Source organism: Oncorhynchus masou, unplaced genomic scaffold (assembly GCF_036934945.1).
Source record: "Oncorhynchus masou masou isolate Uvic2021 unplaced genomic scaffold, UVic_Omas_1.1 unplaced_scaffold_2079, whole genome shotgun sequence".
NCBI lineage: Eukaryota > Metazoa > Chordata > Actinopteri > Salmoniformes > Salmonidae > Oncorhynchus > Oncorhynchus masou.
In genome coordinates this window covers 40,843-45,842 of record NW_027016909.1, presented here as the reverse complement: position 1 = coordinate 45,842, position 5,000 = coordinate 40,843, and positions in this window count along the sequence as shown.

Sequence of the window (5,000 nt, the reverse complement as noted above, 5' to 3'; positions counted from 1 at the left end):
TAATCTAAACCCTGATGGAATGGTAGCTGGTAGCCTGGTGGAAATCTACACCCTGATGGAATGGTAGCTGGTAGCCTGGTGGTAATCTACACCCTGATGGAATGGTAGCTGGTAGCCTGGTGGTAATCTACACCCTGATGGAATGGTAGCTGGTAGCCTGGTGGTAATCTAAACCCTGATGGAATGGTAGCTGGTAGCCTGGTGGTAATCTACACCCTGATGGAATGGTAGCTGGTAGCCTGGTGGTAATCTACACCCTGATGGAATGGTAGCTGGTAGCCTGGTGGTAATCTACACCCTGATGGAATGGTAGCTGGTAGCCTGGTGGTAATCTACACCCTGATGGAATGGTAGCTGGTAGCCTGGTGGTCTGCAACAGGACCTCGGCAGGTATACTCTGCCGTACTGCAGAAAGTCATCTCTGACATTTTGGACATTATGGACACTACATGAAGACTAGTGTTGCAAAATTCTGGTCATTTTCCTCAAATTCCCTTCGTTTTCCAGAAATCCTGGTTGGAAGATTGCTGGAATCAAGCAGGAAATCTGCAATTCATACAATCAGTTACAGGAATTTTTCAACCCACTGTCTATTCTCTACTACTGGCTAAACCTACACAGTGTACTACTGGCTAAACCTACACAGTGTACTACTGGCTAAACCTACACAGTGTACTTCTGGCTAAACCTACACAGTGTACTTCTGGCTAAACCTACACAGTGTACTACTGGCTAAACCTACACAGTGTACTACTGGCTAAACCTACACAGTGTACTTCTGGCTAAACCTACACAGTGTACTTCTGGCTAAACCTACACAGTGTACTACAGGCTAAACCGACAGTGTACTACTGGCTAAACCTACACAGTGTACTACAGGCTAAACCGACAGTGTACTACTGGCTAAACCTACACAGTGTACTTCTGGCTAAACCTACACAGTGTACTACAGGCTAAACCTACACAGTGTACTTCTGGCTAAACCTACACAGTGTACTACTGGCTAAACCTACACAGTGTACTTCTGGCTAAACCTACACAGTGTACTTCTGGCTAAACCTACACAGTGTACTACTGGCTAAACCTACACAGTGTACTACTGGCTAAACCTACACAGTGTACTTCTGGCTAAACCTACACAGTGTACTTCTGGCTAAACCTACACAGTGTACTACAGGCTAAACCGACAGTGTACTACTGGCTAAACCTACACAGTGTACTACAGGCTAAACCGACAGTGTACTACTGGCTAAACCTACACAGTGTACTTCTGGCTAAACCTACACAGTGTACTACAGGCTAAACCGACAGTGTACTACTGGCTAAACCTACACAGTGTACTACAGGCTAAACCGACAGTGTACTACTGGCTAAACCTACACAGTGTACTTCTGGCTAAACCTACACAGTGTACTACAGGCTAAACCGACAGTGTACTACTGGCTAAACCTACACAGTGTACTTCTGGCTAAACCTACACAGTGTACTACAGGCTAAACCGACAGTGTAGTACTGGCTAAACCTACACAGTGTACTACAGGCTAAACCTACACAGTGTACTACAGGCTAAACCTACACAGTGTACTACTGGCTAAACCTACACAGTGTACTACAGGCTAAACCTACAGTGTAGTACTGGCTAAACCTACACAGTGTACTACTGGCTAAACCTGCACAGTGTACTTCTGGCTAAATATACACAGTGTAGGACTGGCTAAACCTACACAGTGTACTACAGGCTAAACCTACACAGTGTACTACAGGCTAAACCTACACAGTGTACTACAGGCTAAACCGACAGTGTACTACTGGCTAAACCTACACAGTGTACTACTGGCTAAATATACACAGTGTAGGACTGGCTAAACCTACACAGTGTACTACTGGCTAAATATACACAGTGTACTACTGGCTAAACCTACACAGTGTACTACTGTCTAAATATACACAGTGTACTTCTGGCTAAACCTACACAGTGTACTTCTGGCTAAATATACACAGTGTAGTACTGGCTAAACCTACACAGTGTACTACAGGCTAAACCTACAGTGTACTACTGGCTAAACCTGCACAGTGTACTTCTGGCTAAACCTACACAGTGTACTTCTGGCTAAATCTACACAGTGTACTTCTGGCTAAACCTACACAGTGTACTTCTGGCTAAACCTACACAGTGTACTACTGGCTAAACCTACACAGTGTACTTCTGGCTAAATCTACACAGTGTACTACAGGCTAAACCTACACAGTGTACTACAGGCTAAACCTACACAGTGTACTACAGGCTAAACCGACAGTGTACTACTGGCTAAACCTACACAGTGTACTACTGGCTAAATATACACAGTGTAGGACTGGCTAAACCTACACAGTGTACTACTGGCTAAATATACACAGTGTACTACTGGCTAAACCTACACAGTGTACTACTGGCTAAATATACACAGTGTACTTCTGGCTAAACCTACACAGTGTACTTCTGGCTAAATATACACAGTGTAGTACTGGCTAAACCTACACAGTGTACTACAGGCTAAACCTACAGTGTACTACTGGCTAAACCTGCACAGTGTACTTCTGGCTAAACCTACACAGTGTACTTCTGGCTAAACCTACACAGTGTACTTCTGGCTAAATCTACACAGTGTACTTCTGGCTAAACCTACTGCATGTGGCTCTGGTGCAAAGTAGATCACTTGCTAGAGAATAGGGTGTAGTTTGGGACTCGTCTCAGTTTGCATCTTAGTCTCTGAAATAAACCTAAAGAAGCGAACGATCATGGCCACCACAGCTCAGACCTTGATGGAGAATCCAAATGTCTAAACATGAATGTGTCATGTCATATATACACATATATATTTATATATTCAACAAACTGTCTTTTTTTTGCACATTGTGTGTATAGTTACCTTCTAGTGTGTACTATGTAAATATTGTAAATACTAAATATATATGAAGTGTATATATACAGTGCCCGTCAAAAGTTTGGACACACCAACTCATTCAAGTGTTTTTCTTTATTTTTTTTCGCTATTTTCTACTTTGAACAATAATAGTGAAGACATCAGAACTATGAAATAACACACATGGAATCATTTAGTAGCAACAAAAAAGTGTTAAACAAATTAAAATATATTTTACATTTGAGATACTTCAACGTAGCCACCCTTTGCCATGATGACAGCTTTGCTGGCATTGTCTCAACCACCTGGAATACTTTTCCAACAGTCTAGGAGGAGTTCCCACATATGCTGAGCACTTGTTGACTGCTTCATGAGGTAGTCACCTGGAATGCATTTCAATTCAAACTTCTTTGGGATCGGTGTCCCGTCCATGCTAACGGTTGAGGTTGTCTTTGTTAAACTTTCGTCTGTGAAATATAATTCCTCCTTAATGCGTTTGAGCCAATCAGTTGTGTGACAAGGTAGGGGTGGTATGCAGAAGATAGCCTTATTTGGTAAAATACATATTATGTCAAGAATAGCTCAAATAAGCAAAGAGAAATGACAGTCCATCATTACTTTAGAACACGAAGGTCAGTCAGTCCGAGAACATTTTAAAAAACACGTGTTGTTGCAAAACCCATCAAGCGCTATGATGAAACTGGCTCTCTGCAGAGGATACGTTTATTAGAGTTACCAGCCTCAGAAGTTGCAGCCCAAATCAATGCTTCACAGAATTAAAGTAACAGACACATCTCAACATCAACTGTTCAGAGGAGACTGCGTGAATCAGAACTTCATGATCAAATTTCTGCAAAGAAACCACTACTAAAGGACACCAATAAGAAGAGACTTGCTTGGGCCAAGAAACACAAGCAATTGACATTAGACAGGTGAAAATCTGTCCTTTGGTCTGATGAGTGCAAATTTGAGATTTTTGGTTCCAACTTCCATGTTTTTGTGAGACACAGTATAGTTGAATGGATGATCTCTGAATGTGTAGTTCCCACTGTGAAGCATGGAGGAGGCACACTGATAATTCAAGGTACACTTAACCAGCATGGCTACCACAGCATTCTGCAGTGATTCACCCTCCCATCTGGTTTGCGTTTAGTGGGACTATCATTTGTTTTTTCAACAGGAAAACGGCCCAAAACACACCCCCAGGCTGTGTTAGGGCTATTTGACCAAGAAGGAGAGTGGGAGTACTGCATCAGATGACCTGGCCTCCACAATCACCTGACCTTAACCCAACTGAGATGGTTTGGGATGAGTTGAACCACAGAGTGAAGGAAAAACAGCCAACAAGTGCTCAGAATAAGACTGTTGGAAAAGTAATCCATGTGAATCTGGTTGAGAGAATGCCAAGAGTGTGCAAAGCTGTTATCAAGGCAAAGGGTGGCTGGCTTTGAAGAATCTAAAATCAAAAATATGTTTGATTTGTTTTACACTTTACTACATGGTTACTACATGATTCCATATGTATCATTTCATAGTTTTGATGTCTTCAGTATTAAAGAAAAACCATTGAATGATGGGGTATTTCCAAACTTTTGACTGGTACTGCATATATTAATGTGTTTGGTAAATAACATTAAGTAGCTTGACCATAATGAAAACCTTAGTGAAATATATTTACATGCAATATATGCTGAGACTGGTACTTTGAGAGGTGTGTGTGGGGATGGGGGTTAGTGGGTGGGGTTAGTGGAAACTCATCAAATTGAAACCACACACACACACACACACACACACACACACACACACACACACACACACACACACACACACACACACACACACACGCACACACACACACACACAGAGAGAGAGATTACAACCACCAGTAATGTTGGTGCTGGCAGACTGCTATACAAGGCAGAGGGGAAGTTGCTCAAACAAAGGATTACTGTTCTTTCTGCCTGTTTACCTGGGTCTGAGAAGAAGATGTGACCCCAGGTGTATTCTAGTTGACTGTTAGATAACGAGAAGGTGTATTCTAGTTGACTGTTCGTTGACCAGGAGGTTTATTCTAGTTGACTGTTAGTTGACTGTTAG